The sequence below is a fragment of the Cucumis sativus genome, chromosome 7 (assembly GCF_000004075.3).
Source record: "Cucumis sativus cultivar 9930 chromosome 7, Cucumber_9930_V3, whole genome shotgun sequence".
Lineage (NCBI taxonomy): Eukaryota > Viridiplantae > Streptophyta > Magnoliopsida > Cucurbitales > Cucurbitaceae > Cucumis > Cucumis sativus.
Window position 1 is genome coordinate 9,400,071 of NC_026661.2, and position 12,473 is coordinate 9,412,543.

At 31.8% G+C, this 12,473-nt stretch overlaps 1 long non-coding RNA gene across 1 annotated transcript; it reads left to right on the top strand.

Moving 5' to 3' along the window:
* Positions 1–10,227: 10,227 nt before the first annotated feature.
* LOC116405289 lies at positions 10,228–11,248 on the top strand. The gene is made up of 2 exons (XR_004218446.1): positions 10,228–10,325; positions 10,398–11,248. It is a non-coding gene; the product is annotated as an uncharacterized LOC116405289 (long non-coding RNA).
* Positions 11,249–12,473: the final 1,225 nt, after the last annotated feature.

Genomic DNA, 12,473 nt, shown 5'->3' on the forward strand with positions numbered 1-12,473 from the left:
AATAAATAACTATCATTTTTCTAAGTAATGAGTAATGAGAAATTAAGAAATTAAGAGTGACTCTTGTATGTTTTTTTAGAAAGACAGTAGTTAAGTTATCGTTATGGCTATAATTACAGTGTTGATTTTTTTATAGTAATGAGTAATGAATTGATATATTTACTCTTATTGGTAAGATTCATATTTTAGATGAATGCCATTTTTTTTTATAGTAATGAGTAATGAATTGATATATTTACTCTTATTAGTAAGATTCATACTTTAGATGAATACCCTCAAATGCAATTCAATTACAATTTGTACATTTTTTTTAATGGCAAATGACAAATATTGTCTCTAAAGTATAATGACAATTAAATTTACTTCCTTAAACTTTCAAAATTAATATTTAAGTGATCCAACTTATCTGTATAATTAAATTAAACCCTCAAATTTAATTATACACTAAAAAGAATGGGCGTATGAGGCAATTCAAATATTCCCTAATATGTAAATTAATGGATTTTTAATGATTGTTGTATTGAATTAGGAATCATAAAAAAATTTGTTTTTGGTTGAGTTTAGATTTTTCATGATCCTTCTGAATGTGCTCTTTCAAATCCTTTGTATGTTTTCTTATGATAGCAATATGTTGATATTGATTAAGTTTTTGTTTTAATTTTGAATTAGGGAGCAATATGTTGAATAAGTGTTACGATCTCTTATGTAATTTTGATCATAGTTTGGGTCACAAATACTTATGTTCTATAAGAAATATCAATTTTATAAATATTTATGAATTGTATGAGTTACCTAATTTGGAATATTGTAATTTTTTTTTGTAGCTCCAAGATCAACATATTATAAGTATGGATAAATCATGGATGTCAAAGAGTAGATTATCTAAAGAGTTTGAGTTGGGTGTAGATAACTTCATCAGATTTGGCTTTTTCAATACAAATAATACTTCTATATGTTGTCCTTGTTTAAAGTGTTATAAGATTTGGTTTTGGCATTGCGAAGAACTTCCAAATTCATCCTTCCATGGAGAATCCTCTAAGTGTATGTATGAAGAGAATGGTGTTGTAAATATAAAGGAAATGGTTGAAATTGCTCATGAGCAATATTCAAAGGATCCAAGTGGTTTCGAAAAATTGCTCAATGATGCTGAGAAGCCGTTATATGAAGGATGCAAAAAATTCACCAAATTGTCTACATTAGTGAAGTTGTATAACTTAAAAGTTAAACATGGATGAAGTAACATTAGTTTCTCAAAACTACTAAAAGCATTAAAATACATCTTACCTTCTCCTAATGACTCCCTACATCAATGTATGAAGCAAAGAAAATGTTAGGTGCACTAGGAATGGAATATAAAAAGGTTCATGCATGCCCTAATGATTGTTGCTTGTATCGAAAGGAATATGTCAATGCAATTGTATGTCATGAATGTGGTGAGTCTAGGTGGAAATATGGTAAAGATGAAAATAAGAAAAAGAAAATTCCTGCTACAATAATGTGGTATTTTCCACCTATTCCACGATTTCAACGAATGTTTAGAAGTGTTGAATGTGCTAAAAAACTTAACTTGGCATGCTAATGAAAGAGAAATTGATGATAAATTACGGCATCCTGCTGACTCTCCATCTTGGAAGTTAATCGACACCGTGTGGCCAAATTTTAGTTTCGAACCTAAGAATATTCGTTTAACATTGTCAGCAGATGGAATAAATCCACATAGTGATATGAGCTCCAAGTACAGTTGTTGGCCAGTGGTGATGGTGATTTATAATCTTCCCCCATGGTTGTGTATGAAACGGAAGTTCATGATGTTATCAATATTGATTTCAGGTCCAAAGCAACCAGGGGATGACATTAGGATATACTTAGAACCATTGATTGATGATTTAAAACTTTTGTGGGAAAGTGGTGTGCAATGCTACGATGCCTACAATGAAAAACTATTCAACTTAAGAATAATTTTATTGTGGACGATCAATGATTTTCCAGCATATGGAAACCTTAGTAGATGTAGTGTGAAAGGGTATAAGGCATGTCCAATTTGTGGAGATAACACATCTTCAATACGATTGAAATATGGAAAAAAAAATGGCATACCTTGGGCATAAAAAATTTCTACCACAGAATCATCATTTTCGTCGTCAAAAGAAATCGTTTAATGGTCAGCGAGAACTTGGAAGTATTTCCGAACCTTTGTTTGGGGAGGTTGTATTTGACAAAACTAAAGATCTTGACATTCAAAGAGGAAAAATAAACAAGAAAAGAAAACACTCTAAAAGAAGCACCAAGAGTTGTTGGAATAGGCAATCTGCTTTTTTTGAGCCCTCCTATTGGAAGCATCTTCATGTTAGACATTGTTTAGACGTGATGCATATTGAGAAAAACATTTGCATGCATATTATAGGTACACTTCTTGATATTCCAGGAAGAACTAAGGACGATTTGAATGCTAGACGTGATTTAGCTGATTTAAAGATTTGACCTGAGCTTACTCCTATTAATGAGGATAAAAACATATTCATTCCCCCTGCTTGTTATACTTTTACTAAGAAAGAAAAACGTTTTCTTTTGAAGACGTTATAAAAAATAAAAGTTCCTCGGGGTACTCTTCCAATATTAGGAATCTTGTGTCAATAGAAGATTCAAAATTGAATGGTCTAAAATCTCATGATTGTCATGTCCTCTTACAACAATTGCTCCCTGTTGCCATCAGATCTGTGCTTCCAAAACATGTTCGATATGCTATAACTCGTCTATGTCTTTTCTTCAATTCTATATGTAACAAAGTTATAGATGTTACACAAGTAGAGAAATTGCAAGAAGACATTGTTATTACATTATGTTTACTAGAGAAATACTTCCCTCCATTCTTCACAATAATGGTGCATCTCACTGTACACCTTGTTAGAGAAGTAAAACTTTGTGGGCCCATTTATTTGCGATGGATGTATCCATTTGAAAGGTTCATGAAGGTTATGAAAAATGCTATGAGAAATCGACATCGTCCAGAGGGTTGTATTGCTGAAGGTTATTAGAAGAAGCTGTTGAATTTTGTTCAGAATTTGTATGTAGAGTAGATCCTATTGGACTTGGTTGTCAAAAGTTAAGAAGCAATTCTGACAATTCAGAACTTGGTAGACCATTGTCAAGTGGAGTTACTAACATACCTGAACGAGAGCTTTTACATCAAGCTCATCGATATGTTTTGGAGAATACTGTTGATGTGCAACCATATATAGAGTAAGTTCTTCTCTCTATAATCCATTTATTTCATTGAAATTCTTGAAATTTAAAGTAATTGCATTTCAACCTCTTGTTCTACTTTACAAGGAAGCATTTGATCACATTGCAACAACAACACCGAAGTAGATCAAAAAACCAAAAATGGATTCAAGATGAACATAACAAAACCTTCATAGCTTGGTTACGAGAACAGGTATAACATGAAATTAAATATTTAACATTATCCTTCATCATTTATATTCTAATCGTCCAAGTCGTTGTCACTTAGGTTGGAACGGAACTTGCAACAAGAGATGTTGAGATTTCAGATAACTTGCGATGGATTGCTCATGGCCCTCATCTAGTTGTGACTACTTACAATAGTTATGCTATTAATGGATGTCACTACCACACAAAGTTGCATGACAAAAATAAAATTGTACAGAATAGTGGAGTCAGTTATGAAAAATGCTATGAGAAATCGACATCGTCCAGAGGGTTGTATTGCTGAAGGTTATTAGAAGAAGCTGTTGAATTTTGTTCAGAATTTGTATGTAGAGTAGATCCTATTGGACTTGGTTGTCAAAAGTTAAGAAGCAGTTCTGACAATTCAGAACTTGGTAGACCATTGTCAAGTGGAGTTACTAACATACCTGAACGAGAGCTTTTACATCAAGCTCATCGATATGTTTTGGAGAATACTGTTGATGTGCAACCATATATAGAGTAAGTTCTTCTCTCTATAATCCATTTATTTCATTGAAATTCTTGAAATTTAAAGTAATTGCATTTCAACCTCTTGTTCTACTTTACAAGGAAGCATTTGATCACATTGCAACAACAACACCGAAGTAGATCAAAAAACCAAAAATGGATTCAAGATGAACATAACAAAACCTTCATAGCTTGGTTACGAGAACAGGTATAACATGAAATTAAATATTTAACATTATCCTTCATCATTTATATTCTAATCGTCCAAGTCGTTGTCACTTAGGTTGGAACGGAACTTGCAACAAGAGATGTTGAGATTTCAGATAACTTGCGATGGATTGCTCATGGCCCTCATCTAGTTGTGACTACTTACAATAGTTATGCTATTAATGGATGTCACTACCACACAAAGTTGCATGACAAAAATAAAATTGTACAGAATAGTGGAGTCAGTTTAGTTTCAAACGCAATGCAAGTATGTAGCTCGAAAGATAAAAATCCTATAATTGGAGAAATGTCCTTTTATGGTGTGATAGAAGAGATTTGGAAACTTAATTATAATACATTCAAGGTTGCAATTTTTAAATGTGATTGGGTTGAAAATAGTGGTGGTATCAAAACTGATGAGTTTGAGTTTGTGTTAGTTGACTTAAATAGAATAGGTCACAAGAACGATTCTTTCATACTCGCAACCCAGGCAAGACAAGTTTTTTTTGTCGAGGATCCAAGTGATAGTCGATGATCTATTGTTCTTACTCCACCACAAAGAAATTTCGAGGATCAATACAATGATGACGAACTTGGAGATACAATTCTAAATTGTCAAGGAATGTCTAAAACTACGTTAGATATTGAATCTAGGCTTGATTTAGACGATAACACTCCAACATATATACGATCTGATTTGAAGGCACATGGATTCCTAATGAGTAAATGTTTGGGTGCGTTTTTACTTACTCGTTTTTATAAATATTTTGCATCTTACACTTAGATAATTTAACTTTATTTTTTTTTTCTCACGTTGATTCTTATACAATGGAGCTAGCAAGTCATGAGGACTTAGCACTTGGATTGGACGACGTCAAAGTAGATTTGGATAATGCAAATACAAATGAATTGGAACAAGTTGAAGCACCGAAGAACGAAAAAAGGAAAACAAGAGGACTGACATTGATGCATGACGTTACAAGAATTAGGAGTACGAGGGAGAAAATAGTAGTTGAATATAAAGAAAATGGAGTACCAATTGGCGAGAATGGGCATAAATTACAATCTTTCATTGGATCTTGTGTGCATCATCATATCTCAATTACACATGCATCTTGGAAGCTGGTGCAGACTAAGTTGAAAGAAAAAATATACAATATGGTTGAGGTATGTAATCATCCTTTCTCATTTAGAAATCATGCAAATATTACACACTTATTATATATTTTGAGTCATACTATGTTGTGGCTATCCTGTAACATTGGTAGCCAATCATGCATATATTACACATTTATTGTATATTTTAAGTTGTACTATGTGTGACTATCCTACAGCTATGGTAGCCAATCATGCATATATTGATACTTAGTGCATAGAGGTTATTTTTGCTTATGCATTGTTTGGTTTGTCTAGGGAGCATTTATAGTTGATAGTCGAAGTAAGAAGGCCACTATGAAAACGGCTGGAGTTTCATTTCGTTAATTAAAGAGTTGGTTGTCGACACAATATATTATCCCCTTTGTGGAGGAACCGCAACTCATGATAGATCCACCTTCATTGTATTCTCACATAATTGATACACATGTTTGGCAAGAGTTTGTCAAGTCAAGACTGTCTTCTGAATTTCAGGAATAAACCTTTTCTCTTGTAGTAAAATCAATCATAATATAAACCACGTTTGTTTATTTTAATCTTTTTTACATAAAATTTGTATAGAAAGTGCGAAGTGAACAATAAGATCAAAGAAAGAGGAGCAAATATACCCATAATATGTCAAGAAGAGGTTATGCAAATCTTGTCGAGGATATGGTAATTCTGAATGTTATAGTATTTAACAGATATTCTTAAATTTAACTATGGTATGCTTAATGATATGAATAAAAAGGATCCTTCTAATGAACATGATTTTGGAAGAGCTAATATGTGGAAAAAAGCTCGAACAAAAAAAAAAAAATGGAGGGTACATGAACGAAGATGTACAAAATGTTGCCAACCAAATAGTAAGATTCTCAATGTTTCATGGGCATCAAAATCACATGAATATATATTTTACATATTACTGATCAAATTTTACTCCTTTTTGGATGAGATTCTGAATAGCAATGCAGATCCACTCTCTAAGAAAGATGAATCACGTAATGAACCATTGACTCAAGCTTTGGGTACTCCAGAATATGGTGGTCGAGTACGTGGTGTGGGTGGTTTCATTACACCCACTGTCTATTTTCACACAGCCAAACCAAGAAAGTAAAAAAAAAAGTGGATACAACCAAACAAATTATTGATGAAAATGAAGCACTTCGTCAACGCATTCGAGAACTAGAAGAAAAAGTTCAAAACATGCCAACATCCGAGCATGGTAGTTGCTCCAAGAATAAAGTCCAGAAGAAGGTAAAATTTTTGTTTCTAAAGTAAAGTTACAATATTAATTGTTTATCAAAGTGAAGTTATCATTAATTTGTGCTTTGACATTTTGGATGGTTTTAAGAGATAGTTTTAAAGAAGATGACTAATGATACACATTTAGAAAATATGGTAAAAGTGAAGAAAGAGATTGCTACTAGTGTACCATCGATATCACTTACATTAAAGAAGAATGTGGTAAAAGAGGAGGAAGTGGAAGAGGAGGAACTGATTGCTACTAAGCGACAGATATCAAAGAATGAGGTAAATGTGAAGGTGGATTGTAAACAAATAATTTTACATATATGAGTTCTTAGATTGTTACTTAATTGTGTAAGGTAAAAGCTTCAAGGTCGATGACAAAGGAGGTGGAAGTTACTAGTGCACCATCTAATCTACCAATTCAATTGAAATATATTCTCCGATATGTTGAAAGGGTAATGGTTGATGGGTCTAATTTTTCCTTTCAACTACCTTTTGAGTTATTTGGTATATGTCGAAAGAGGTATGTCTTGCGAGAAGATGTCATTGATTTTTCCAACATGCAAAAAGTGAAGACTTTATCAATTGTTGCTTATATCACGTAAGTAAATGTTATTTCTTTATGATATATGTACTCACACTTTTTAATTAGTAATAAGTTGATGTGTGCAATTGATTTATTGTAGGTACTTACACTCACTCATTATTGATTTAAAGAAAGTTTCAAAGTACGTTTTTGTAGATCCATCTGTTATTTCAACTGGCCATAGTACTCGAGAGATTAGAGCTCGAAACCTTTGAAGTAAATTAATGACTTCTAAACAAGATCAATTAGTTATTGATCTTTATAATTTTGAGTAAGTATAATTTTTATCAATTTAAACTTGGTTAGTAGCAAGATACTAATTACTTGCATATATATTTCATTTAGTGATCACTGGTCATTAGTAGTCATTAATGCATATGATGATGTGAGTTACCATCTTGACTCATTGAGAACAAGTTCCCGAGAAGATATCAAGTACATAACGAATACGTAAGCTAACTCCATTTATGTTTTTTTTTATCCCTAAAAAAATCAATTTAATTTTGATTTAAACTATACTTTGGAAAATGTAGGGCCTTGACAATTTTTCAATCTCAGAAGAATTTGAAAAAGACAAGAAAAACAACATTTTGGAAAACGGTAAAGGTAAATATATTTATAAAATAATTTTTATTTTAATCTAGCACATAATATAATATATATGCATTGTTAATTGGTTGTGTTATAGTGTCATTTACAAATAGATACTATTGAATGTGGATATTATGTCATGAGATACATGTGAGAAATTGTGACTAAGGACACAAACATTGTCACTCATGCGGTATGTTTCTAAACTATTTACATTATAATGTTATAGATAGTAGGATTTTTTTTTAAAAATAATGTCTTTTGTAAAAGTATTTACAAAAATAGGGTAGTTGGGAAAGTATTTTCAAAAATAGGTGACTGAAGTCGTGTAGGGGGTACACGACTTCCACAAATCGATTTGGTGTCGTGGACCGGGCTTACGATATTCGAGTGGAGTCGTGGACCCGGCCCACGTTTTTTGACTGGAGTCGTGTACCGGGTACACGACTCCCGTACAGCTGGCACATTTTGCCGCGTATGGTGGAAGTCGTGTACCCCGTACACGACTTCCGTACAATGAGTCAACGGTCAACAGTCCAGTCAACCGTAGGGTTCACGGGTGGACGTAGGGTTCAGAGGGTGTGGACACGTGTCGCGCATGCAGGAAGTCGTGTACGGGGTACACGACTTCGCCTATTTTAAAAACCCTAGAATTCCCTCATTCTGCCTTCATTCCAAATATTTTTTCCTTCCTCTCTAAATTTTTCCTCTTCCTCTTTTTCGTTCTTCCTTCCTCTTTCCTTTCCTCTTCCTTCATCTTTCCTTTCCTCTTCCTTCATATTTCCTCTTCCTTCATCTAGTTTTCTCTCTCTTCATCTTTCCTCTTTCTAACCCATTCTTCCTCCCAACTTCATCTTTCCTTTCCCACTCTTCATCTTTTCTCTTCCTATTTCATTCTCCCTTCCAACTTCAAATTTTCTCTTCCCCTCTTCTCTTTTCCTCTCATCCATTTTTCCTTTCAAATTTTCTCTTCCTCTCTTCACTTTTCCTCTTCTATTTCGTCATAAAGGTATGTTTTTCTAAAAATCGTGGATGAGTATACGATTTTGTTGTTAAAATTATTTTATTTTATTATTATGTTGATAAAATAATTTATTTTTTGTTGTAGGCTTCCCCTATCCTCCATTGTCTCCTATCCTCCATTGTCTCATTCATCTTCACAAGGTATGTTTATTCTAACCCTAATTTTATTTAGATTTGTTATTTTATTTTCTTATTTTGTGGAAAAAAATTGTTTGAATTTAGTTATATTTTTTTGAATTTAGTTATATTTTTTTTAATTTAGTTATGTTTTTTTGAATTTAGTTATGTTTTTTTTTAATTTAGTTATATCTTTGAATTTAGTTATATCTTTGAATTTAGATATATCTTTGAATTTAAATATATCTTTGAATTTAGATATATCTTTGAATTTAGATATATCTTTTGAATTTAGATATATCTTTTGAATTTTGTTATATTTTTTTTGAATTTTGTTATTTTTTAACCTTAATAATAATAATAATTTAAAATTATTATTATTATTATTAAAAATAATCATTATTAATAAAAATCAAAACCTAACCTAATTAATGTTAAATATACTTTTTTTTCTTTCCCAATTGATTTGACTAATAATAATAATAATAATAATCATAATAAAATTATTATTATTATTATTAAAAATAATAATTATTAATAAAAATCAAAACCTAACCTAATTAATGTTAAATGTACTTTTTTTTCTTTTTCGATTGATTTGACTAATAATAATAATAATCATCATAATAAAATTATTATTATTATTATTAAAAATAATTATTATTAATAAAAATCAAAATCTAACCTAATTAATGTTAAATGTACTTTTTTTCTTTCCCGATTGATTTGACTAATAATAATAATAATAATAATCATAATAAAATTATTATTATTATTATTAAAAATAATAATTATTAATAAAAATCAAAACCTAACCTAATTAATGTTAAATGTACTTTTTTTCTTTCCCGATTGATTTGACTAATAATAATAATAATAATAATCATAATAAAATTATAAAAATAATCCTGAAATGAAAGGTCAACGATTGAGCCTTCCTTGGTTGGCAGAACAGTTCACAGAATTGCCACCGGATGCTGATGTAGTGAGCGTTCAAAGATACGCTCGTGCATACATTATGCAGTTAATTGGAGGCTTTCTATTTGCAGACAAATCAAACACCCTGGTCCACTGTATGTTCCTCCCGCTTTTAATTAATTTTGACCAGGCTGGTACGTATGCTTGGGGCGCTGCATGTCTCGCATGGTTGTATAGGGAATTGTGTCGAGCGAGTAATGCATGATCTTTTGAGATTGCTGGCCCATTAATATTGTTGCAAGTATGGGCGTATGACAGATTTCCTATTCTGGCACCACAAGTACCAGTTGAGGTGTCAGTTGGTTGACCTTTGAGTTTAAGGTATTTTATATATATATATATATATATATATATATATTTTTAGTAAAATTTGCAGGGTTTATAACTTATTAATGATTTCATTTCTCACATTAGATGGAGCGGCGTTATACTATTGTCAGAACTGTCTGCAAATATGTTGATCACCTACCGAATGTTTTTTGATCGGCTGATCAACTCTCAGGTAGTAAAATGTTATACCAATATTGCGTAGGCATGTTTTTTGTTGTTTCCTTATGTTCGTTTTTTTTAACAGATTAATTGGACACCATACACGTCCCACATTATGGCATTGCTTCCACGTCAATGTTATAACGGTCAAGCGATGTGGACATATGTGGGTCCTATGGTTTGCTTTCATCTCGTTGAGAAGCATAAGCAGATCATGTATTGCGACAGTTCCATATGCTACAAATGCCACCAGAGTTTTGCTCCACAGATCAGGACCTACACCAAATTGATTTAAGAGGCAAGCACGATCAAGATTGGAGTAGGATTCATGCAGAGCATATAACAATGTGGCATTCACAAAATAATTTTTGTGCCGAAGCAGAAGCAACACAGAAGCCGACAGTATCAGATAACTACTTTTCCTGGTACACATCGATTACCCGACGCTTCATGACACGTGATGGCGCTTCCTGTTATCACATGGTAATAGTTTTAATATGATTTATAAATTTAATACAAGCATGAACATTTTTTAATTATATTATTTACAATCGTTCAGAATAATTTTGTTGAAGACGTACGTCGAGTCTCCATGGAAAACAATTTTGAAATTTTTAGTCCAATGTGTGACGAAGTCATGGGAGATATAGACAGCCTTGTTCAGCGGACTCGACGTTTAAATGTTGTCGACACAGATCGTAGACGCATTCGACGGCGACGACGACGACAAGGCGATGATGTCGTAGAGGGAGATGGGGAAGCTTCTTAAGTTGTATAATTTAAGTGTTTTTAAATTTTGCTAGAACTTATTCAAGTTGTATAAATAAAAAGTTGAACTTTTTAAAATTAATTATAAATTAGAAGTTGCTAATACATGATTTAGATGTAGGAGTATTCTTAATAATATCAATATATAATATATATTTTTTAAAAGTAGAGAACCAAGTATTAAAAAAAACGTTCAAAATTCTTATAAGATATCACTAATGATGTGTTTATCTTTGGTTTATTTTTTTAATTTGTTCATAATAAACATAAACTACCAAAAATTTGGCCATTTAAACAAAAACTAAAATTTTCACATATTTAAAGTTGAAGATTTAAACAAAAACATAAATTTCCAACTACCCTAATTTTGAAAATACTTTTTAAAAACACATTATTTTAAAAACAAATCCGTCTTTCACAAATGTTTTTACCCTAAAAATGGTTAATCTTTTAAAATATAATAATTTTAAAAACACTTATTTAGGAAGTCGTGTACCCCGTACACGACTTCCGTCCACGTGGGTCAAACTCGTGCATACGTGGAGCGAAGTGGTCAAATGTGCTGACATGTGCATTTAGGAAGTCGTGTACGGGGTACACGACTTCGTTCAATTTCATTTGGAAGTCGTGTACCCCGTACACGACTTCATTCAATTTCAAAAAAACACCTATTTTTGAAAATAGTTTGGGAAACAAACTTATTCTTATAATTTCTTTCCCAACAATCCTATTTTTCAAAATATTTTCACAAAACACATTATTTTTTAAAAAAATCCTAGATAGTATAATATGACTAACTCAAATATTTTACAAAGTGTATTCTACTTTTTATGTTTTATCGATTGATACGAGAAGCCCATACACAAAACTTGAATTGGATGAAGTACGAGGGAAGTGGGCTGAATTTTTAGCTCGGTACATATATATGATAGACACACCTAGATATGATCATGTCAATTTTGTAAATGGCTAAGATATGGGAATGCTCATAACCATTTTTGGAATAGGAAACAAATAGGAAATTTTATATGTTTTGGAACAAAAGACACAGATGAGTTATAGCATATCGAACATGTTTTGGAAGCACGGATCTGATGGCAACAGGGAGCAATTGTTGTAAGAGGATATGACAATCATGAGATTTTAGACCGTTCAGTTTTGAATCTTCTATTGACACAAGATTCCTAATATTGGAAGAGTAACCCCCGAAACTTTCATTTCTGATAACGTCTTTAAAAGAAAACATTTTTCTTTCTTAGTAAGAGTATAACAAGCAGGGGGAATGAATATGTTTTTATCCTCATTAATAGGAGTAAGCTCAGGTCGAATCTTTAAATAAGTTAAATCACGTCTAACATTCAAACCGTCCTTAGTTTTTCCTGGAATATCAAGA